Here is a 25226-nt window from a genome sequence, read left to right on the forward strand (position 1 = left end):
TCTCCCTCTCCCACTCCCCCTGCTTGTGCACTCTCTCTCTCTGTGTCAAATAAATAAAATCTTTAAAAAACAAAAACCAAATCCCATCCAGTTACAAAGATTTGTGAGTGTGTGTGTGATGAGAACTTTTAAGATTTACTCTTTTAGCAACTCTCAAATATGCAGTACAGTATTATCTATAGTCACCATGCTGTACCTTACACCCCCAAGACTTAGTTATATAATAGCTGGATGTTTATACCTTTTGACTCCTTTCAACCATTTTGCCACCCCCCACCTCCCACCCCCCATCTCTGGCAACCATCAATCTGTTCTCTATGTCCATGAGCTCCTCTTTTTTTTTTTTTTAGATTCCACATGTAAGTGAGATCATATGGTAGTGTCTTTCTCTGACTTAGCATAAAACCCTCAAGGTCCATCCACGTTATTGCAAATGGCAAGATTTCCATCTTTTCTTTATGGTTAAAATAAAATTTGTATATATATCATTTATTCATATACACATTTGTGTATGTTATATAGACATCACTTTATCCATTCATCCACTGAGGGACACTTAGGTTGCTTTCATATCTTGGCTGTTATATATAACACTTTAATGAACATGGGGTTGCAGATATCTTTGAGTTAGTGTTTTCATTTTCTTCAGATAAATACTCAGAAGTGAAATTGCTGGATGATATGGTAGTTCTATTTATAATTTTTTGAAGAATGCCATACTGTTTTTTGTAATAGTTGCAGTAATTAACATTCCCAACAATGCACAAGGGCTCCCTTTTGTCTACATCCATACTAACAGGTATTTCTTATCTTTTCAACAATAGCCATTCTAACAGGTGTGAGGTGATATCTCATTGTGGTTTTGATTTGCATTTCCCTGATGTCCTTTGCATAGTGATGTTTACATCTTTTCATGTATCTGTTCACCATCTGTATGTCTTCCTTGGAAAAATGTCTATTCAGATCTTCTCATTTTTAAATCAATTTATCTGAGTTTTTTTTGTTATTGAGTTGTAGGAGTTCTTTATATTTTTTTGGGATATTAATCCCTTATCAGATATATAATTGGCAAATATTTTCTTCCATTCACTATTACTTTTTAAAGCCTTTTTATATTGTTATCTGAGATTATTGAATTTTCAAGTGTCTACTCCATTCAGTGTGTCCGCAGCCATTGATTTACTAAGTACAGGTTGCGAGACATTTCCACATTTTCTCAGGCAACCTTCACAACTTGGTGGGGTAGGTATCACCTGTTCCTCATTTCATACTTGGTCTCAAGCTCTCCCAGCTGGTCAGGGCGTCCTGCAGTTTCGCCTGGAATGGGCCTAAACTAGATGCCAGAAATCTGGTTTGCAATCCCAGTCCTACTACCATCAGCTGTGCGACCTGGGGCACCTCCCACTCCCCTGCCTCCCTAGCAGGAACAGACTTTTGTTATTGTTAGACTGTAAGTGGCACCTATCATCTGACACCCCTCCACCAGTGTCTAGACACAGTAGGTACTCAATAAATATTTGTTGAGTTGATTGCGGTGGAAGAAAAGTTACACTTTAAGTTTCTGGCCAGTTGGGGTTAAAAGGGTTGCAGGAGGGGTAAAGCGAAAACTGGGCTCAGCGGCCGCGGGGGAAAAAGACAGGCAGGGGTGGGGCGGGGGGCTGCGAAACCGGGAACTTGGAAAGTTGGAGGCTCACAGGAGATAGACACCCAGCGATGGCGGAGGGGCGGTGGCAGGACGTTCCGATCCGGGGCAGGGTGAGGACAAAGCGTCAAGGGAGAGAGCGTGAGGCGTGAGGTGCGGTGGGAAGAGGTGCCGGCGCGGGGCGGCGGGGTGCGGGGCGGCGGCGGGGGAGCGAGGGGGCGCCTGTCCCGCGGCCGCCCGGCTGCTCGGCCCCCGCGCGGCCCCCTGCCCCTCCTCCCCGGAGGGCGGGGCGGGGCGGGCTCGCAAGGCCTCCTGGCGGCGCCGCGGCCCCTGCACTCGGGCCGGGCTCTGCTGGCTGCGGCGGGAGCGGGACCTGGGCGGCGGCGGCGGCGGTGAGTGAGGCGGGAGCGGGCGGGGGTCGCGGTGACTCCGAGGCGGCGGCGGGACAGGAGGGGCTGGGGCTCCGCCAGGTGCGCGGGGGCGCGTCCGCCCTGCGGGCTCGGGACCGTGCCGCGCCCGCCGCGGTGCCGGGGCTGGAAGGTGCGCTCGCGGCTCCCGCCCGCCGCCCTGCCCAACAGATGGTGCGGACTCCGGGGGAGAGCGGCGTCGGGGCTGGGGGTGGGCCTCCAGGACCTGCCTCCCTGCAGACAGGGATCGGCAGCCTTCGCGCCCTGCCTCGACCCCCAGGTTCCTGTGACAACTGCGAGGGAGCCGAGGTCCCGAACGGAGCACCTCAGCCCCCGTCCCACCTAGTTTTACTTAATTTCTCGGCGTGCTGGTCCAGACCGTCCCTTGCAGAGAAAGGGCTTGTGGCCGCGGCTCTCTCCCGGGCCCTCCCGTCCAGGCAGGTCTTGCCTGAAAGCCCCCGCCTCTCTTAGAGCACGTAGCCTTGCTTTCCAAGGGACTTTTCCAAGTTGCATCACTCCTTGGCCTCTAGACAGGTGCTTGGCTATCATGTTGGAGTTACACCGGATTTTTAAAAGCTTTGTGTATTTACTATGCGGGGACCCCTTTACCCCAAGGAATCAGTGCCCTTCCAACACTGTTCAAAACACATTGGGAATGCTTTTGGGGCATTGGTTCTCAAACTTGGCCGCACGTCTAGAGGGTTTTTTAAAAAAAAAAAAATACTGATGCATAGGTCCCACCTCTAGAGATCCCCATTCAGTGGGTCGGGGGGCGTGGGCAGCCTGGACAATGGAATTAAGAAGCCAGGTGATTCTAAGGTGCAGCCACATTAGAGAACCTCCCCTTCGCCGCTCGCTCCCACAGCCGCTTTTTGTGCTGGGGAAGATCCGTGCTGAAGACTCGTCTGGGGGCCCTCGGGACTGCCTGCTGTAGGCCACCTCTCCACCTGGAGAGCCTGTTGGTTGGTGCTTTCCAACCTTCGACTGCAGATGGTGCCTTTTTCTGGAGTATGCTTTGTTTCTGCCTTTCTGTTTACAGTAAATCGTGCCTGGGCACTTTCTGTCAAGGAGGTGGGAGTGTAGGAATTAAAGCCCCCAAGTCCTTGGAGGATCAAGCTTATAATACAGGGTTGTCCCGTTCAGGCAAAACCAAAGTGATAATGTGACTTGTCCTATTTGGAAAAGATTTCAGATTAAAAGGAGGAAGAATACTTTAGGAATCCATTAACTTTTGGAGACCCTCTGCCACAGATAATGATTTTGCCTACGTATGAGGATTTGTCCCTCCAGAAAGCAAGCCAACAAGATCCTTAAGGTTTTGTGGCCGATTTTGTGTTAATGTGCGTGCGTTTGTGACGTAAGCTTATTCCTGTTGTGTGATTAAGCCCAACAGATATAACACAGTGTACATTTCTTGTTGGTAGAGTAATATCTGAATTAGGAATTGGCGCCTTACAGTAGCAATGCACAGCTGAGGTGAGTCCTTAGCCACGTTGCCGAAGATCTTAGAAATGATAGGGAAATAGGACTAAGGAAACTGAGCATGGGTATCAATATTGACTGAATTTGATCATATGTATTTTATTAAGAAAATGTGTTTTCGGTGTCCATGCTATTGTGACAATCTGCTTGAATCTTGGTTAATTTTCTCTCGTATCCAAGTATGATGTTTGTATTAGATTCCCACCCGGATGTTGCTACCTGGCCACAAACCAGTGGCTTTTATTTATTTTTTTAGGTACTGACTGGCACTCTATTTTGCATTTTTCTTAGGAATGGGGTGACTTTTAAGAGAATGCATTCCAGAGGCAGAGAAACGTCTGAGTTCATTTCTAGCCCCTAACATGAGTCAAAAGAACCATTCATTTTGGAAAATAAAAAATCGTGTAGTTCTGCCAGTTGGATTTTCTTTTTCCCACCTTCTGCCACCGTACCCTGCTCCTATCGCTGTGTTCAATTGCTGGAAGTGGGGCCACAGTGGGAGCGGTCTTAATTGTCTTGGCTTGAGAATGGAGGTTATGTGGAGTGCATGGTCTCACAGGGTGGCCCCTGACCTGAATCCTCAACCTTTGGGGAACAAGACCATATGGAAAGTGTTTTCCTACTATTGATTTTTTTTTTTTTTTTCCTTCTTGGACCAGGCCAACACAATGAAGCCTGCCTTACTGTGGTATTGCGCGGTATTGCGTGGCTTGTAATCTTTCTAATCTTGTTGCCATTTTGGGGGAAAATGTTTGTTTGAGGATGCTATTGAATTCTGGGTGTCTGAAAAGTTGCACTTGAACTTTGGTTTCACTGTGGTTACACTGTGAATATCATAGTGCATTCTGGCCAAAAAAAAAAAAAAAAAGGAAAAGTGCATGTACTGTGGCTCTAAACAGATTTTATTGAACCATTTCTCACTTGGGGGTTGCAGCTCTGATATTCTAAAGTGACCGGAAGTGAAGAAAAAGAGAGGAAAGTTAGCAAGGGGCTTCTTCATTTAGAGAAAGGGTATACAACACTCAGAAGAGTGATTTTGATTTGTGTTATGAGTGGCTGCCCTATTGATTTCCTCTTTTTTTCTTTAAGTAGGGGACAGTTAACTTGCTTGTGCAGTTGGGGTGCGGGGTGGCTAAAGAAATGTAATGGCTTCCTTAACTGCCTTTCCCCCTGAAACCCATTTATCTAAGGATGCCATCGACCTTTAAAAAAAACCAATAACCGATTCTGTGCTTTTCCTTTCTTTCCCCTCTCTGATCTGGGCAGTGCAATGGCTGAGAGGTTGGCATCAACAGAGAAAAACAAAGTTCAAGGGAACTGAAAATTGGGTAATTTTCCCTGAGTGACCAAGTGCTTGCTTTATTTTGTCACATGACATTGCCGTTATCAAGTTATGGCATGAAGACTCTGAAAATGGGAAAGAAACAGAAAAAAGGGATGGGACAGGAATATCACCACGGTTGACTGGCTTTCACATAGGGGAAGCTTATGGGAGTTTGCAGTCCAGTGCCCCGGTTCCAGCCCGCCTTTACCTTCCTCCATCACGCCCTGTCCTCTGTCAGTCCCCCGAGCCAATACCCCTGGGAGACACAGGGCCTCTTCTTAAATTCACACCAAGTTTTTGTTTGTCCCTTGTTTGCCCCTATTACCGGCAAAGCTCCGCATTCCCTTGTTGAGTTCTTGGTGAACGAGGTACAGCCCCTGCCTTAGGGAGCTTGAAGTCTGGTGGAGATGAAAACCGTGGGTTACAGTGAGCTGGGAACTCTTACAATCACAGCGAGCACAAAGAACTGCGAGGGGCCACCAGGTAGCACCTGGCTAGGCTCACCTGGATAAATGCTTTCTCAGTGCATGGGTACAGAAGGCTCAAGGGAAACTTTGCTTGGGTTTAAATTAGAAGTTACTCAGTTTGACACCAAGGTGTTGTTGTAAGTAGGCTCCCAACTCAGGGCTTGAACTCACAACCCTAAGACCAAGACCTGAGCTGAGATCGAGTCAGACCCTTAACTGACTGAGCCACCCGGGCACCCCTGGACATCAAGTTTTGAAATGACCGAGGGCAGTACTTTCTGACAGAGAGGGGAGATCATGCAGAGAGGACGTGGGGAGTGAGGAAAGGAGGCCAGATTCTGGCAGGGGCATTTGGTTGGAGGTGCGCTTAACCAAGCAGTGCAGGGTATTCCCTGGGGTTGGGAATTTGGTAGAGAACGGGCTGGATCCATTTGGGGCATGTTGGTAACTGGCAAAGTAAGCTACTGTTAGCGGCGGCTGCCTCTGCCTGGGGCGGGCAGGAGAGAACAGGGTGCCCCCCCCCCCCCCCCCCGTCAAGACGCAGCTGGTGTGCTTTTAGAGCAAGTGGTTTGCTTCCTGTCTGCAACTCCAGCCTGCCTGCGACGTTCATTCTTTATCATTCTGTTGTCACTTTAGCTCACATTTCCTTGGACAGACTGAAAACTGGACTTCACACTGTTTTTCCCTCCGGAAGGTGGTTTCCAAACAGCTGACCCATTGGACTAATAACCCCAGGGTTATAAGAGGAGTTACCCTTTGTTGACCTCCTTCCAAGCACCGGCTCCTGTGCTCAGCACCTGTCTTCCATAGCTCCGGATCTGTACCTACTGGAGACAAGGTGGCAGTGACTTCACCTTACAGATGAGGAAGCTGAGGCCCAGCGAGGGGCTGGCTCCTGGGGTAGCTCACGGCACTTCGAGGACGTAGCAGAGTTGAGGTTTGAGAGCCTTCGGTGTTTTCTCCTGCTCCGTGTACTTCACAGAGCTGATTGAGAAAGTGTGTTTTCTGTGCCCTATTTTTCTAATATTCAGTCCTCTTAGGTTTGGATTGATTTATCATTTTCCTTTACCAGGCGATAGGTTTTGCTTTTTAATGGCGAGGGTAGATTAGGCTGTTCAGAAAGACTGAATGGATCCCACATCCTAAGTGAGAGAGAGACAGATCCCCACATTTCTGCAAGCCCTGCAAACTTCTGAGTGTCTGTAGATAATTGGCTGTTGGGTAAGAAATTAAAAGCAAAATTCAGTGTTGAACATTCTGGAGCAAAATAAAGCTGTGCACATTCAATTCTTATTTATGTGGTACTTTTGACAAAAACAAGCCTTTGCTGCATAGCAATTACCTCAAGCTCCTAAAATTACAGGTAGTAAGGGCTTTCGAGGCCCTTTGGGGCTATAATTAGTAAAGATGAGTTTAAAACAGGGTTAGTGAGTGTGTGCTCATTAGTGCAGTGGGTTGTAGCTCAGTATTTCAAGCTGAGCACAGTCAGCTCCGGGAAACATTGGCAGGGGACTCAGTATAGGGTCATCACGGAGTTAGTCTGTTTGGGATGAGAGCACGGGGCATTTGTCATGAACATGGATAATTTTGGCCAGCCTGGCTGGCAGCCTCTTTGTTAATAGGGACAAGTTCATTCCCTGCCACCCAATCACAGGCGTTTCTGCTTGCCCTAGGTAGAGTATACGGTGGTTCAGGTTGTTACTATGTAGTGTGGTTTTTAAAATTTTTTTTTATTTTTTACGAAATATAAAGCCCCTTTATTATTAACAGTCTTTCACTGTTGCTTATCTTGCCTTAATCACAGAGGACTGAGACAAGGTGACCAAGATTTTCTGGTTTGGGCTTTAGTAATTCTCTTGGTTTTTACCACTGACTTCCTCTGGCTCTCTAACCTTGCACTTTATTGCATTTGAAACAGGCCTTTTGCTTCCCCTTGCAAATCTATAGTCCATACCAGGGAGAGGACCTGCTGTGGCCAGGACTCCTCTCAGGAATCCTGTGACCTCAGTATTTTTAGTCCCATTTTCCAGGTGAGGAAACTGGTGAGGGCCGGAGTCCGGGACTAAGTAGGAGTTTGGGGATTTCAGATTCTAAGCAGCTGGCCTCGTTGGACTTCGTTTGCAAGGAAAGAGAAGGGTCCAGTTATCAAAGCCGTGAAGAGGTTCCAGTATATCCTATAAATTAATATATACCCTTGAACTTCACTGTGGCTGTCTTGGTCACTTAAAAAAAAAAAAGATTTTTGCTTAGGAGATTTTTGTCCTCCTTCTTGAAAACAGTGACTTACTCAGAATTACACAGCAGCAGCTGAAACGTTGATTAGCCGCTCTCTTTGCCCTAATCTAATATCAAAAACCCGGGAAGTTTACTGAGCGTGTGATTACAGCGGAAGCTTTAGGAGCTGGGGAGGCACTGAGAGAGAAAGAATGGAGGGAGAGAGAGGAGTAGTTTGCAAAGAGACTGCAGGGTAGATTTTACCAAATTTAAGATTTCTTTCAGTTGTGAATTTCTGGTTTGGGGCTTGAGCCCCTTTGTCCCAGCTGTAGGCAGACTGGCTCAGCCTTGCTGCCCTGGGCCACCCGTCCATTTTTTCTTGGGGGGGGGATGGTGAGCATGTAGGAGGAGGTGAGGAGGGGAAATGGGGAATTGGGGGGCGGGTGGTTAAAGCCACTGGTTGCCTGGTGTCTGGCCTGCTCCGGACTGGACAGGACTGGGCCCCCGCAGTGAGTCTTAACTTCTTGGGTGTGACGCGGCTGGGTGGTGTACCAAAGGGGGGGGGTCCTCTTTGGATTTCCCCAGAGATTGCCCAGGAGCAGTAATTCTCATACTTATAGCAAATCCTCCCAGAGCACTTACTTCCGGCTCTGAGAGGCTTTTCATGTAGCGACTCTAGGGCACAGGTACTGCCGTAAACCCGTTTTACAGGTGAGGGAAACAAGGCCATGAGACATTGGGTAAGTCGTCCAGGTTGTGCGGCTGCTGAGTGGTGGGACCCGGCGTTCAGACTCGTCTGGCCCTGAGCTGTGCTCTTGTGGCCTCCTAAGCCCCAGAGCTCCGGTGGCTGCACTGGTTCTTCATTTCTTTGACCAAAAAAGTCCTGCTTGTGTATGCCTTTATCTCACAATTAGAATACCATCGGTGCCCTTGGTGTCCGTGTTCCACTCCCCACAAGCCTGTAAGCAGACCTATAAAGAGGAGGGATCTCGCCACTGACCCGGTGTCCTTGCATCTAGCAGAAAAGAGGTGCCTGGGGAAGTTTCATGGAAGGAGGGATGGAAGTCAGCCGGCCTTTGGAAACTTGATGTCCCTGTAGTTCTTCTCTGTCTAGCAGCTTTGGGGTGATTTCTAAGCAGAAGAGAAACAAGAGGGGGTATGGGAGAGTGTTTCATAAAAGTAATCAGAATTCCTGAAAAAAAGCACATTTAAAAAATGTTATTTCGGGTTCCCATGGCCATGCTCTCATGTTTGTGCGTGAAGCAGTTAGCAATCGCAGGGCACACCTACCCCGCCCCTCCCGCTCGCAGGGGGCTTTGTGAGGAAGGAGGCCTCAATGACTTTCAGACATTGTTGGGACTGCTCTTATCGGCAGAGCCAGCAGAGCGTATTTTCTTTGGGGCTGAGCACCAAATACCAGGAGGCTTCAGGCCCACCAACTGTTTTTTTTTTTTTTTAAAGATTTTATTTATTTATTCGACAGAGATAGAGACAGCAGTGAGAGAGGGATCACAAGCAGGGGGAGTGGGAGAGGAAGAAGCAGGCTCATAGTGGAGGAGCCTGATGTGGGGCTCGATCCCATAACGCTGGGATCACGCCCTGAGCCGAAGGCAGGCGCTTAACCGCTGTGCCACCCAGGCGCCCCCCACCAACTGTTTTGCTAGGGCCACAAACGTAGAAAGTGGTTCTGTCCCTTGTGTTCTCATTCCGCCTCCACAGCACAGGGGGCTGGGCGAGCGTCTGCTCTTTGCTAGGAGTGTGGTGGTCTGGGCAGCTTCCGCTTCCACCCAGGTTTTCCTCACCTGTAAAATGGGGGTAGAGTGCCTGCCTCAAGAGTCGTTGAGGCCACATCTCTTTGACATGAGAGACCGGCTCTCAGATGGGGCCCCGCTGGGGACATGTGGTGATCTCTGGAGACATTCTTGGTTGTCACGATGGGGGTGGCGGAGGCTCCTGGCATCTGGTGGAGAGAGTCCAGGGATGCTGCTAAAGACCCCAAGGGGCCCAGGACAGCCCCCACAACAAAGAATCATTTGGCCCCAAATGTCAGCCATGCCAGGCTGAGAGCCCTGGGAAGTGGGAGCTCTAACAGTGCTGGTGGCTGGTTTTCACATTTCTTACCAAAGGGAGCCAGGCCAGGGACCGAGAGGGAGGAGGACATGGAAATTAACCTTTTATCCATGCTTCTGGGTTTCCCCACAGGTTGCCGTTGACGTGTGGGAAGAGCTCCTTTCCTCTCCAAGCGCTTAACTTCATTTGTAATTGCTTGCATGTATTTACATATAAATAATACATATGCATTTACATATAAATAACTTATATGCTAAAACCCTTCACCTCTCTGGGTAGTTAAAACCCGGTCTCCAGAAGCCAGGCTCCTGCACCTGTGTGTGGCTTAAGGTCAGCTACAGACCTTGTGAGGCTTGCTTTTCTTTTCCATAAAAGAGGACAGGTATCCCTCCTATCTTACCTTGTTCCAGGACGAAAGGAAACAAAAGGAAATAATTTTCACATGTGTCTGTGTGAGACCAGCGCTACCCGTGTGAAGGTATGGTGCGGTTCCTGAGGCCTGCCTTTTGGTCGTGTTTTTCAGAGAACCCCTTTCATAAGTGGCCACTCAGGAAATGGCACTAAAAAGGATTCAGGCTCAGTAGCCAAAGAAAGCCGTGTTGCTGGCGAGGTGCTAAACTGGCCAGAAAACATTCCTGCAGCAGACCATGTGATTCAGAGGCAGTGCGCCCCGGAGGCTGAGAGGATGCGTGTGGGTGTGAACTCGCCCGTCACCCCACCTCTAGGTTCACCCCTTTGGCTTTTCCCTTATTTGCTCTGTGACCCTGGGCCAACTCCTTGACCTTCCTTACACCCCAGTTTCATCACCTGTGAAGTGAGGCTGGTGATAACACCACCACCACGCACCTGGGCACAGGTGTAGGGAAGTGATGTGTCCTTGAGAAGTGTCCTTGAGTGTGTGGTGTGCATGGGAAGCTTAGCTCGATAAATGCGTTATTAGTAAAATAGCATTATTTATTATTTTGGCCCATAGCGTGTGTAATTTTACTCAGCTGAGGAAGGGATGGCTCTTGGGTTAGGAGCTGAAGAAGGTTTTCTCTGGAGTTTTAACATTTCAGTGTACTACAAGACACATAACATGAGATTGGCCATTTTAACCAGTTTGAGCAATTTAGATTTTAAGTGGCGCTAAGTCCGTGCCCGGCGTTGTGTAACCATCACCACTATCTAATTCAGAACGTTTCATCCGCCCAGAGGGAAACCCTGTCCCCACGAGCAGTCACTTCAGGTTCCTCCCCCCAGCAGGCCCTGCACCCCCTGCTTTCCTCTCCGGCTCTGCAGGAGTCGCCTGTCCTGGACATTTTCTATACTCCGTGGCCTTTGTGGCTGGCATCTTGCAGTTCGCATCATGTTTTCCAGGCGTCTGCACGCATCCCAGCCAGTGCCCACACTCATGCCTCTTTACCTGGCCTTTCCTGACATCAGCCCACGCCTCATTTTCATTGGCCTGTTCCCCACCCCCCCCCCCCCAGTCCTGTCTGGTTTGCAGGCATTTAACTGTCTTTTTTCCTTTCTTCCTTTTGGCCCTTGCTGGCCCGCCTCCTTTTTTTCCACTGTGCCCACCCAGTGATTCTACCAGCCCTTGAAATGAATATTGGAATGAAGCCCTCAGCCGGGTTCCTGGTGCTGCCGGGGAGTGAGTCTTATCAGGGATTTTGTTTCTGTTGCAGACTTAGCAGCAGGAGTGCACGCTGGGGCTTGAGTGTGCTTCATTTCCCCAGGACAGTGTGGCAGGTTTTAAAAACAAATGTCTGGAAAACACCTACCAGGCCCCTTTCATGCCTCTGTTTAAAAGCTTCCCACAATGAGAAGTGGCCCTCAATTAAGTTGGTTAATAAAAACCTCCCCCTGTTTTAAAGCATTCTTGGGAAGTGTTTACATTGAACGCCACTGTGGGTTTCTAAATGAGAAGCTGTGGAGTGACTGATCCTTAACCTGTGACTTTAATAATATCCTTTGCCTTAGATTTCCAGGTGGAGGCCTGGGCCAGATTTGTAGCTTGTCATTGATCCAGACAGTCCTAACTCTCTCCCCGTCCCTCCCCCTTCAGCCAGACCTAAAGCAGCTTGGAGATGCAAACTGCGTCCCTGGAGAGGGACAGGGCTGAAAGGGGGTGCTGTGTTCCCCACAACCCCTCTTCTGACCTTAGTAACAGGATGGAGGGCTTCAGTAACAAGAGATTAAAGCATTTAGGAGAGCAGCTCAGGGTTTCTGAGGTTCTGGGTCCTTCAGGAGAGGCCTGAGCTTTCCACCAGGATTTGGAGCTTTCTCGGGCTAAGGAGGCCCTGGGCCCTTAAGGCTGAGGACGCTCTGCTTTTTGCTCTGATTCTGGAGAGATGAGTAGGGCCCACCAAGAGGATGCAGGATGTTGGCTGCTTTGGGGGACTTACGGAGTTTCTTTCTTTGGAAACTTTAGAATTTATCACAGAGAAGCATCTAGAGAAATAATCTATGTCCTGAAATAAAGGGCCCTCTAGGATGCCTTCCCTTTGCGCTGCTCTTCTGGGGATCCAAATTATGGTGGGTGAGGACAGGAGGGTGGGAGAATGCAGAGTCACTGGCATAGGTTGGGATTTAGCAGGAGGCAGCAGGGCCTGGTGGTTACCAGCCTGGACTCTGGCCCTGGACTGCTTGGTCCAAATGCTGGCTTCATTACGTGGGTTACTATGTCTAAGGTGCTTGGAGCAATGTCTGGATGGGGAGGTTCATATACATTGTATGCACTCACTTTTGTGAAGTCCCAGTTAGAATTGTGGAAATGCTTCTTGTTTTCAAAGTTAATTCACCTCTGTACCCAGCAGGCCTGTGCAATCCATAGGAGAGAGTAATACCCCGAGACCCTTCACAAGCATGACATGCAGATGGAGACATTACGCTTGATGAGTCTGTGAAAGTTCTTTGAGAGAGAAAACAAATGTGGGAAGAAGGGCAAACCCATGGATACAGTTTTAGATTTCCAGAAGACCTTTGAGAAGACTTCATGCCCAAGCCCATCGAATGTGTGAATCTCCCACAATTCTCTGTGTGGAGGAGAGTTTAAGAAGGAATATGGCTGAAACCCATCTTCTGTTTGTCCTTATAAGAAGAGAAAGGGGAATGGTGAAATCTTCACATTTCAGATGAAATGAAATCTTTTAAGAAGTAAAGTGCAGAGACGTTGGAGTTAAACTATAAGGAGTTGTGTGGTTTTCTTTTCTTTCTTTCTTTTAATTTTTGGATGCTGTGTGGATATGTCAACTACACTTTTATTTTTATTTTATTATTTTTTTAAGGGTTTTATTTATTTGAGAGAGAGGTGATGAGTGCACAAGCAGTGGGGAGGGGCAGAGGGAGAGGGAGAAGCAGACTCCCTGTTCAGCCGGGAGCCTGATGCGGGCTTCCATCCCAGGACCCCGAGATCATGGCCTGAGCCAAAGGCAGACGCTTAACCAACTGAGCCATTCAGGCACCTCTCAACTCCACTTTTAAATCATTCATTTGTCCTCAGTGGCTACACCTCGGCAGCCAAGGGTTGGGACTAGGAATTGTGTGTGCCGTTCCACACGCTCTGGATGATGGGTGCTCAGTAAGTATGTGTTGAATGAATAATAAAAATAGAACCAAGGAGTTCATTAAAAAATAACTCAAATTCTGTCTTTTAAAAAATAACTTCTCCTTTCTGTATTTTAATTAAATAGTATATTTGTAGAAGGAAGTAGATTCCTCCATCAATTTAATGCACAGATGCTGAATTTCATCCGTTCTGTGATTTAACCCAGGACAATAAGCGAATGAATGAAATGAGTAGAAGCTTTGTTGACACAGAACCCTCTACTCCAATAGGATTAGGAACCTTGGAGCTTTGCTGGACTAAAAAGACACTGGCAGGAATTAGTCGCCTTTGTATTTTTTGTTTTTCTCAGCTCCCTGTGGTTTACATGTGTAGAAGTGCCTTATATGTTTGATGAATGAAGTAAGATCGCCTTAGAATGAGCACAAGTGGTTTATTATTTCATGTCTAGTATGTACCAGGCAAACTTGCCATTGTCTTTGCTCTTACAGTGCTTACATTAATTTCGGCTGCAGAACAGTGCTGGGTAACAAACAACCCCAGATTGCCATGCCTTACAACCACAAACACTGATTTTCCCACTTGGCCGTCTGTTGATTGGGTGTAGTTAGGTTGACCTAGGCTGGTCTTGGCTGGGCCAGGCTTCCATTTGGCCTCGGCTCTCTTCCACGTTTGCTGACTCTGGGGCCCAGGCTGAAGGGGCGGCAGTTACCTACTCAGCGTTCATCTTGCGGTGGATCACTGTAGCGTGTCAAGTGGAAATGCATGATGACTCTTAAGACTTTGGCTCATAACTGCCAGACGTTCTGCCAACATTCCATTGGGCAACAAGCACATGCCAAATCCAGTATCAGTCGGGTGGGGAAGCGTGCTTGGTCCATTGTAGTGGGAGGGACTGCAACATCACGTGGTGGACGAGTTACCCCATTATGGTGGAGCGAGGCGCAGGAGAACCTGGAAAACTAGCCTTTTGGGAGCTTGCTGAACCTAGGCCAGCTGGGTGAAGAATCAAAGATGTTTTGTCCAGGTACCAGCCTGGGCCTTGGTAGTTCCCGTAAATTAGCCTGACGCGCACTGACTCCCGGCTGGCTGGGCATCATTTCATATTCATTCACTGTGCTGGTGCTCCTGGGAGTTCTGTGGGAGGGGCAGAAATGATGGGCTGGGCTCCTCCTGGTCGGCACTCATGACTTGATCGGCTCCCACTGCGATGGCAGGAGAGTGACAGGTGGAGCAAAGAGGACAAAGGGCCAAAGTATCCGGGGAGGCCGGGAGCTTGGCTTACCTCTCACAAGGTCCCTTCTCAACATAGGTCCATGGGCGTGGGCCTAAATCCCCCTTTACCAGTCAGTGACACTCAGGGCCTTCGTGCATGCTGTCCCATCTTTGTAAGGACCCTGGGCCTTCGTTTCCAGAGTCCTCCTTTTCTACCTGAAGAAACAGGCCTCAGGAGGGGTTAGGTGACTTCTCTTTAGCCAAGTGGCTCATAGGTGGCAGATCCAAACTAGGTCATCTTAGTTCCCAGTCTAGGGATTGTCCTTCCCATGCCGGTGACTGTCTCAGCCCAGGCAGAGATCCGTGCCTGGCTTTACGGCATTACGGCGTATCCTGGCCCTGTGATGGCAGTGTCTGCTTTCCTGAAGGAGTCAGCTCGACCTTGTGCCTCGGTGCAATGCCTTGGGAGGAGCAGAATGACATTTTGGCCAAGAGTAGTCGGCCTTTGTGTTACCTCTTTGCAGGGTGTCCTTTTTCAGTGAAGAACTGTCAGACTTTTCTAGAGGAAAAAGATGGCCATTAAGTGAAAACACACTGAGAATAGATGGGGATGAAGGAGGTGAGGAGACAAGACACTCCTACGTGCCCTGGGTAGGGTTATAAAGCCAGTGGACTTCTCTTGGAGAGCGGTTTGGCAGTGGGGATCCTTTCACCAAATAAAACTCAGTTAAAAGTGGTTTAAACAGTAAAGACATTTATCATCTCATGGAAACCGGAAGTCCAAAGGTAGGGCGATTTGGGCGTTAATTAATGGAAAACCCAGGTGCATGTCCTCTTTTCTCTTTGCAGCCTCAGTGTTTGTCCTCAAGCGTGTCTGTCCTAGGGTCCTGTTGTGGCTGCCACTGCTCCAGCCTGTATCCTCATATACAGTGATGTCCAGAGGTAGGAAAAGAGGAAAACAGAGGAAACCTTTGCTGGGAACCCCCTGCCCCCTTGGCAAAACTGGGTCAGATGCCCACCCCGAACTGATGACTTGCATGGGAGAGGGGGCTCCCATGGCTTGCTTAGACCCATCTGTGGGTTAGATAGAGGCCCAGTCTTCCCTGAAGCACGTGGGTACTGGGAGGAGAGGGGTTGAAATGGGAGCTTTGCTGGCCAGGGGGAAAGGGGTAGTTGTAGGTAGCCAGTGGTGTCGGCCACAGCATTAGCTTTCAAAATTAAGAATGTATGCATTCTGACTTAACCCTTCCACAGTTAGGAATTTATCTTATGGATATACCTGCACGAGTGTGTTGGCAAACATACAGAGATATTCATTGCAGCATTACAAGAGCAAAACACTGGAAATAACCTAAGAATCTAACAGTAGTGGACTGGTTAAATAAATTAAGGTATAAGTGCATTATGGAATTGAGCAAATCTGTAAGTACTGTTGAAGAAAAATTCACAAAATATACTATTATTTTTCTTTTTAACAAAGGTGCATTGGTATGTATCCTGAGATCGCGCTTTTGTTTAAAAAAATCTTAATTCTTGATTGCAAAGAGAAATTTCTGTAAAAAGATAAATAAAAATAAACATGTTTATTTCTGGACTATGAAATTGGTGGTATGGTTGGGGAGGAAAGTTTCTTTTTCATTTCATGCCCTTCTTGACTGAGTTTTATAAAAATCATTGTATGTATTACCTTTATAATAAAAAAGAAAATGGGGGCGCCTGGGTGGCACAGCGGTTAAGCGTCTGCCTTCGGCTCAGGGCGTGATCCCGGTGTTATGGGATCGAGCCCCACATCAGGCTCCTCCACTATGAGCCTGCTTCTTCTTCTCCCACTCCCCCTGCTTGTGTTCCCTCTCTCGCTGGCTGTTTCTATCTCTGTCAAATAAATAAATAAAATCTTTAAAAAAAAAAAAAAAGAAAAAATGGTAGGTCTTAGTGTGTGCAGGAGCTTAAGGAGAGGAAACCAGGGTCCTAACATGGGCATTGTGAGGGGACAGGAGTGCCATTTGGCTGTGTGTGACTGGCCCGAAGGGAAGTTGGGAAAGGAAGAAAGTCCAGGAGTGAAATAGGGTCATTAAAAAAAAAAAAATCTCCCTTGGTATCCTGCACGTTGCCTTACACGTAGTAGAATCAAACATACATTGGAAGAATGAGTGAGTATTTAGATCAAGACCTAAAGCAGCTTTACGAGGTGCCAAAACCCAACTTAGCAGCTCAAGTCAGCAAGAAAGTTGATTCTGCTGGAAATTTATTTTGCAAATAAAATATGGCTTCTGTTTCCTCCTATTTCCTTGTGCTCCCAGAATCTAATTCATTGCTAAAAAATCAATCCGAGTATGCAACTTTCTATGCGATATCCATCTCACACTGAAGCCTACTGTGCCAAGTTCTGAATAATAAAGCTGAGTAAGGTCTTTACAACTAAGGGCAGGGCAAAGACAGGGACCACCATCATGTGTTAACTGTGTTTATAGTTGTGGCTTCAATGGAGAGGTATCTGGATGGCCTAAATTGAGCAATTATTTCTTTTTTAAGCAAAATAAAGATCTTTGATACTCCCAACTAACACATCAGAAAATTAATTATGTCATTCTGATACTAGGAAGAAACCAGATACTATAGTGAGATAGGGATTTTCTATTTGACTGGCTGGTGTTAGTAGAGAAGTGTGAATGAGCTTATTGGTGAAATGAAAGAATTATATGTAGTAGTATTTTCAAATAGAATTCTCTGCCTTGTGGAAAAGCAAAGGCATATGATTATTGAAAAGTCTTTATACCGAAGAGGGCAGGGCAGAGGGGCAGTAGGGTGCTGTCATCATGTTGTGCCGATATTCTTCCTAATTCCTTTTGCTTGAGGGCTCTCTCCGAATTTGATTCCTGTAAATCAAAGAAAGAATGTTGTAACTGACATTTCCATTAAGCTGCTTTTAACTTTCTTACCCTTGGGTTTTAGCATTTAGTTCTCTGTAATGGCCACCGGATGCCTACTTTACTCAGACAATAAAGATACCGTTGAACTGTGGTAAGATCATTTCCTTTGGAATAAAATGAAAAGCTTTCTGTACTCACAATTGGAGGAAAATGTAAAATTTTAGTAGGCCTTTTCTGCTAAGATTGAAGAGAGCCCATGTTTGAACACCATCAGCTTTGCGGCTCAAATGTGCCTTGGAAATTTCCAGCATGCTTTTGAAATAAAAGAAGCAAGTATACCTTTTCAGTGTGTATTTTTGTAATGGATCCTTAGAAATATTTGGAAGAAGAGTAATATTTCACATCTTTGTTGGGATCATTTTGGTATCAAAAGATCCTGTGGTCGTTGGTACTTTATGTTCTGGAGTGGACCTGATTTAAATTAGAGAGAGAGAGAGAGAGGAAAGAAGGAAAGAAGGAGGTAGAACAGAGGGAAGAATGGTGTGGGGGGGAGGGGGGAAGAGAGTTTGTGTGCATGCGTGTATACCTATAGACCCAAATGTTTGTGCTTACTTCATAATGTTAGTATCTATCCGCCTCTGGTTTTCAGTCTATCCTATATCTGCAAATTCTATGATTAGATTTGATATTTTTATTTATTTTTTTAAGTAATCTCTATACCCATCGTGGGGCTCAGACTCATGGCCTGGTGATCAAGAGTCATGTGCTCTACCAGCCCGGCACCCCTAAATTTGATAATTTTAGATGAAATCTGCATCTGCATCAGAAAATATAAAAATTAATGATAGAACCCATCCGTGGCGCTTGATCATGCTTGGCACTGTTTTCAGCACTTCGTGCCTATGAATTCACTTAGTCCTTATAATAACCCTATTATTATCCCATTTTTGGAGTTGAGGAAACGGGCACAGAGATTAAGTAAGTCGCCCAGGGTGATGCAGTTCGTAAATAGTGGGGCAAGGTCCAAAACCAGACCGTCTGTCTTTCCTCAGTTGAAAGCAAATGCAAAAATTAATTGAAGCAAAAATTCGTGAGATTTGCGTCCTTCCTAAATCTATCAGTTGATCTTGTAAATTGGAGGCTTTTCTACTGGTGTTGATAGTGTTTCATCTAACTACAATAATCTCATGTACTCTGAGTCCCTTGCTTCATGATCAACATTTTAAGTTATGTTACACAGTAAGCATATACTTTATAAATTATTTTAGTTGTGTTTCTGACATACATTAAAGGACAGTAAATTTAGCTAGTCAACATGAAAAGCTTTACAGAGAAGTTCCTTGTCTCCTTTTTCCTTAGGGAAGAAAAATGAGCTCTCTCAGTTCCCAAGTGACTCCTCAATTTAAAATGAATTATTCCACTGGAAGAAAATATTCTTTCTCCTGCAAAAAGCAGCTACTGCTTTCAGAAAAGAAGCTGCAGTCATTTTTCTCTTCAATGGCCTGGATTTAGTCCTGACGTGTGACTCCTGCCAGTTTCCTTTCTTTGAAACCTTAGCATCAGCGTAACTAGTGATTCACCCTTCTTGAAATAAATGCCGTGGCCAGTGTTCTACGCAGACAACTTCTGAGTGCCTGGGTCCCCGCCTGCGCTTCTGGCCTTGAGTTATGCTGGAGAAGAGGCTCCCAAGGCGGGAGATGGTGTTGCAAGCTAAGAGCAGTGCCTGGCACCCTAGAGGTCCTAGAGACCTCAAGAGCTGGTCGCCCTGCTATGGCTGTTGGGTAGCGGGCCCTCTCTGCGTGCTGGGTGCTATGGTAAACACTACGTGCATTGCCTGCTTCCATTCCCATCACATTCCCCCCAGGCAGGTGCTGTGTTTGTGTCTGTCCCCACTTACGGATGTAGACTGGCAGCTTAGGTGAAGAGTTCGCCTGGGGCCATATGGCTGGTAAGCGGTTAGAGCTATGGTGCAAACCCGGTTGGTTTAGTTTTTTAAGGTAGAAAAGTACAGCAGTCATAAGTGTACAGTGTTTAACAGAAGATTTCACTTCCTCCCAGGCATCGTTCCGCAACAGAGATAACCACCGTTCCGTTTCTATCACTGTAGGTAAAATTTTTTTTTCACCGTAGGTAAATTTTGACCGTTCTTGAACTTGATAAAAATGGAATCATATTCATATAGCGTGTGCTCTTTTGTGTCTGGCTTTTTTCATCCAACATTATGTTGACATTCATCCAAGGATTTGCACTAGCAGTCATTTCTTCTTTCTCGTTGCTAAATATATTTCTATGTTTCTCATTGTATATTTCGTTTTATGACTGTACCTCAATAGTTGATTTATCTCCTCTACTGTGGATGGACTTTTGGGTTGTTTGTATTTCTTGGCTGTTATTAAAAGTCTTGTTCACTATATGTATGTTCGTTCTTTCTTTCTTTCTTTCTTCCTTTCCTTTCCTTTCCTTTCCTTTCCTTTCCTTTCCTTTCCTTTCAAGTAATCTCTACGTCCAACATGGGGCTTGAACTCAAGACCTGGTGATCGAGTCGCATACTGTACTGACTGAGCCAGCCAGGTGCCTATGTACGTAGGTTCTTTGGTCATATATCTAGGAGCGGAATTGCTGGGTCTTCATATCTGTGGAGCTGTGGTTGATACCGGGAAACGGTTTTCCAGAGTGGCTTTAGCAGTTTCCATTCCCCCCAGCAGTGTGTGAGTTTCAGTGCGCCCAGTATCCATGCTTGAGGTCTTGTGTTATCTCCATCTTCGTCCTCCAGTGAGTGTGTCGTGGGACTGTGTTGTATCAAATTTGGTTTTAGACCAATAGATGCTTATTGTAAAACAGGTGGAAAATCACAGAAAAGTATAAGATGAAAATTAAAAACTTACCAGTTCTACCGTCAAGATACACGGGTGTTAATATTTGGGTTTATTTTCTCTTCTTTCCACTGCCTATGTGTATGCACATGTATGCTGAATACAGAACTGGAGTTGTTTCAGGCAAGTCAGAGACTGTTAAAGGGGATATTTGGGGTGCCTGTATAATGAAATAAGAAAGCAATGAGTGGAACGCTCAGAAATAGAGTCCTAATGATATAAGTATACATCCTATTGCCATTTTCCTACTTTATTTGGAGGAAGAGGGAAAAAGGAAAGGAAGGCAGCATTTATTATGCACCTGCCATGCCCCGGGCACTGTGGTGCTGGGAAGTGCTGTACACATCCAGAGTGGATTTGTGTGCTATGAGAAAGGGTAACCTGCACGGCAGCCATCTACCATACAACACGTTTGAAAAATAAGTCTTATTTAACACCTAGTAGCAGAGCGTGTTGGAAAACTGGGCTCATGTCCCAGTGTAAAAGGAGTTTAATGAAACTGGCAGGTTGTTTGCTGTCGCAAAGGTACACATACTTCTATTGTTTTAACCCACTGGAACACAGACACACACAGAACAACACTTTGAATGGAGAATACTTCATTATTTGGTGCACAGGCTTCATATTTTAACAGTTGTCCTGTTTCCTTCAAATGCATGAAATCCAACTCTTTGTTGTTTTTCAATATTGAATCTAATCTCAAAATCCCAATTAAAGTCTATATCTGAATAATTTGCATTATTGGCTGAAATTTTCATTGGTTCGAAGAGTGGAACCTTGTTCTTTGAAGCCATGCTTCATCTCCTGAAGACCCAGGACTAATTTTTGTTGCCAAAAAAAATGCATGGGGGGGGCGGTGGGTAAAGTAGAAAAAAAAATACAGGAAACATACAATCTTATAATCCTGAATGTACTTTAGATCTTCATGGCAATCAGTAGAGATCTCCTGGTTTTCTCTAAGAGCAGAGGGTATCGAGTCTTTCTACTGAAGCTTGCTGGCCTACAGTAAAGTTCTCTCGTGTGAGTATAAGTTAATTTTGCATGTGTAGGGAAATAACTTTAAAGAATGATAAATAGTTTTCATAAACTTGTCAAATCACTGAGTTGTACACCTGAAACTAATGTAACATTGTGTGTCAACTATACTCAAATTAAAAAAAATTTTTTTTAAAGAATAGTGTTTATTTACTCTAATGGTCTTTAAAGATAAAACCCGGAATTCATTAAACTTTATTCAGAAAATACAACCTAAATAAAAATAATAGCTTAGTTATAGGACATGTTGGACAATTAGATGTTTCATATTAGTTCATTTTCCTGGTTTCTGAAGTGTATTTGTTTAAGGAGTGACTAGCTTTTTTTTTTTTTAAAGATTTTATTTATTTTTTTAACGGATAGTGCCAGAGAGCACAAGTTGGAAGAAGGGGAGGAATGGGAGAGGAAGAAGCAGGCTCCCCGCTGAGCAGGGAGCCCGATGTGGGACTCGATCCCAGGACCCTGGGATCATGACCTGAGCCAAAGGCAGCCGCTTAACCAACTGAGCCACCCAGGTGCCCCAATATTTAGCTTTTTGATGGAATTTTCAGTAGGGACACATTTCCCTGAATTACTAAAACCTAGACACTAATTAAATTTACCATTTTCATTCTTATTAGTCTTATTTATCACGTGGAGATGTCTTTTTTACACTTTATTTTTTTACTGAAGTATAGTTAACATACAATGTTACATTAGTTTCAAGCGTACAACATAGTGATTCAGTAATTCTGTACGTTCCACGATAAGTATAGTCACCATCTGTCACCGTACGTTATTACTGTATTATTGGCTATATTCCCTAGGCTGTACTTTTCATCTCCATGACTTATTTTATGAATAACTGGAAGTTCGTATTTCTTCATCACCTTTATCTAATGTCATCCACCTCCCCCCTCCACCTCTCCTCTGCAACCACCAGTTCCCTGTATTTAAGATTCTGGTTTTTTGTTTGTTGGTTTTGTTTTTTAGATTCTACCTATGAGTGATATTATATGCTGTTTGTCTTTCTAACTTATTTCACTTAGCATTATACCCTCTAGATCCATCCATGTTGTCACAGATGGCAAGAGCCCCTCCTTCTTTATGGCTGAGTAATATTCCATTATCGATCTATCTATCTATCTATCTATCTATATGTATATATACACACACACACACGTGCACCCCACCTCTTCTTTGTCCTTCCATCTACCAATAGACAGGCTTCTTTCATGTGGACATATCTTCAGAGGCTCTAGGTGCGTAAGTCTCCCTGTTCCTACACTAAATAGCTGTGGAAATTGGTGTGCTTCTAATTCATATGACTGCCTTTTGTGGTCCTTCTGTCATCATCTGTAACTAATACTTTGTTGGCTTGCATAGCAGCTCACACTTCTGTCATTGCTTCTCTTTGGCTTTGGCCTAGGGATTGTGATTTCCAACTGTGCAGGGCTGTGCGTAAGAAGAAAAGAAGGAAGCTGACGGTGAACTGTGTTATATGTTGGGTGCTGGGTCTGACACTGTGTGTTGCCTGAAAAGGAAATGGTGACTTCCCAGCATCACTGTTCTGCACTCTCAAAGCCCACTTCTGCTTCTATTTATTTTTTGATTGTTATAATAATAATAACTTGTTTGTCACCAAAATGGAAGCACTACAGAAATGTGTAATTTAAATGGAAAATGCCCTATTTTATCACCTCTAGGCATAACTACTCTTTAGGAATTTGGTAAACTTTTTTTAGATTTTTATGTAACTTCATAAACATATATTATTTTATAGAAACAAGCCTACTTTATAACTATATACATTATTCTGGTAGTTTTTAAAAACAATGTATCTTGATACTTTCCATAGCTGGGTATATAAATTTTTTTTTTTTCTGAGTTTTAAGTTTAAATTTTTTGCGGGGTAGGGGCTGGGTGTGGAGCCCAATGCGGGGCTCAAACTCATGACCAGAGATCAAGACCTGAGCTGAGATCAAGAGTTGGATGCTTAACCAACTGAGCCAACCAGGTGCCCCTAAATTTTTTTAAATAGCTTTCTGTATTCTGCAATGTGGATATATAAAAATTTAGCCAACTTCCAAATAATGGACATTTGAGTTATTATAAATACTTTGTGTGCCAGTATTTATACGTTTAGGATTGTGTTTGTATAATTCCTCTGCCAGAAGTAGAATTGCTGGATTGGATGATGTACGCATTGAACATTTGGTATTACCTGCCAGAAATGTACCAGTTTGCACTTGTTTTTCTTCCATGTTCATCAAAGGCTGTTTCTGCATGTTTCCTGGTGTTTTCAAAGCGCAAATTGTGAGTCAGAAGTGTCAGAGGAGGTATTTTTGAGTTTGTTTTTAGTCAAAAAGGGAGACCTTGATTTCTTGGATGTAGAGGCAAGAAAGAGGAGAAATGGATGCCTCTCGGTCAAGAAGAGAGGCAGCCAGAGCCAGGAAAAGGAGGAGGGAAGGCTGGAAGAAAGAGCAGACACCAGGGGAACCTGGTCTTCCATCAGAAGCAAATGCCTCCTGTGCCCCTTCCAGTCTCTGGGTCTCTGCGTGTGGCTCTTTCTAGCCTGGCCTGAGGGTCTTCCTAAATCCCTGCCTCCCTTCGCTCCGTTTCAGGTTATCCACATACCCTGAAATGGATAAGCTCTGGGGAACAAGGCCTCCCTATTTCCATGAGGACATCAATCCTGGTCTTAATTGTTTTGATAGAAACTAGCCCCTGTAGATATAAGATATAGTAAGGCTCGCGGAATTGCTGGGCAGGAGGGAACCAGCCTGTGGAAATGGTCTGGGACCACAGGGAGCTGGGTAGGTAGGGCCACAGGCACGCTCTGAGTAGGACCTGCTGCCTGGGCCACGCCACACTGGGGACACAGGCCCACCTCATGGGGGCAGAGATGAGACTTTGGCCTTTTCGTTCCTACCAGCTGGTGGGGGACTCTGCCTCACCTCAGCTCTCCGGCGTATGTGGGGAGTTCTCCAACACAGGAAGGGATCGTGTTCAGATGCTGACTGAAGTATTGATCATTTCCAGCCTCTGTCCTCCATCCCTGGGTAATCCCTCGAGCCTCCTTCCCCTGGGTCTCTGAGATCTCAAAGGAGAGGGATGGTCATGCAGATACATGGACACATCCGTGCACACACATTTATCTGCACATCTGTTTTTATTTTATTTATTTATTTTAAAATATGTTATTTATTTGACAGAGAGAGAGCGCACGCGCCAGAGAGTACAAGTGGAGGGAATGGCAGAGGCAGAGGGAGAAGCAGGCTCCCCACTAGGCAGGGAGCCCGATGTGGGGCTCGATCCCAGGACCCCGGGATCATGAGCTGAGCCGAAGGCAGATGCTTAACTGACTGAGCCGCCCAGGCGCCCCCGCATAACCGTTTTTAAATCACTCCGAATGCTCCCCTTAAGGATGGCATGCAGGGCAGCACGTGGTTCTGCAGGTGTTGGGTCTGCCCGCAGGGGTAGAGATTCCAGCAGATGGTTGTTTGTGCCACGTTTGCTGGTGGCCGGGTAAGGATGATTTAGATGGAAATTGGGTTTAGCTTGGACCCTAAGACCCTTCAGCCAGAAGACCTGGGTAGGCTGACTAGACGGTTGGATTATTTGCGTCCAGGGTTCTGGAGGCCCAAATTCACATTCCTCAGAGCGGCAACTCGAGGTTCAAGAGGACTGGATTATTATGAGTGAAGAGAGTGAGATTCTAGGCTTGGTTCCGCCTGACCACTGAGAGGGACCCGGGACAAGTCACACGACTGTTTTAAATTGTCTTATGTTTTATTATTTTATTTATTTTTTTCATGTTTTCAGTGAGGGTTTGGATGAAGTCATTGTTTTTGAATCGGACTCCCCATCAGAATTACTTGGCTTGCGTGTGTGGGTGTGCAGGCGTGCAGAATGTTAGGCCTCAACTCTAACCCATCCCTCAGAATTTCTGCAAGGGGTCTCGGGGACTTGTTAAAAAGGCTTCCAAGTGATTCTGATGGTGCCACAGTTCTAGAATGCTGAGGAAATTTCCTTATCAGTTTTAATGGCTCATAAAATATGTTCAATCCAAAGGTGGGTGGTTCTGGAAACTTGGTT

At 45.8% G+C, this 25226-nt stretch overlaps 1 protein-coding gene across 2 annotated transcripts in view; it reads left to right on the forward strand.

Moving 5' to 3' along the window:
- Positions 1 to 1981: 1981 nt before the first annotated feature.
- Positions 1982 to 25226, forward strand: part of CGNL1 (cingulin like 1) — a 152721-nt gene continuing 129476 nt past the window's right edge. Inside the window, exon 1 of one of the 2 annotated variants that reach the window (XM_087859245.1) lies at positions 1982 to 2034. The gene's annotated coding sequence lies outside the window, so the exon portion shown is untranslated. Of the gene's footprint in view, positions 2035 to 5860; positions 6260 to 25226 lie in introns of those variants that run through there. The other variant, XM_045788219.2, reaches the window with a different exon arrangement.

The sequence above is a fragment of the Ursus americanus genome, chromosome 36 (genome assembly GCF_024610735.1).
Source record: "Ursus americanus isolate L20-20 chromosome 36, mUrsAme1.1.p, whole genome shotgun sequence".
In the NCBI taxonomy this organism is placed as follows: Eukaryota; Metazoa; Chordata; class Mammalia; order Carnivora; family Ursidae; genus Ursus; species Ursus americanus.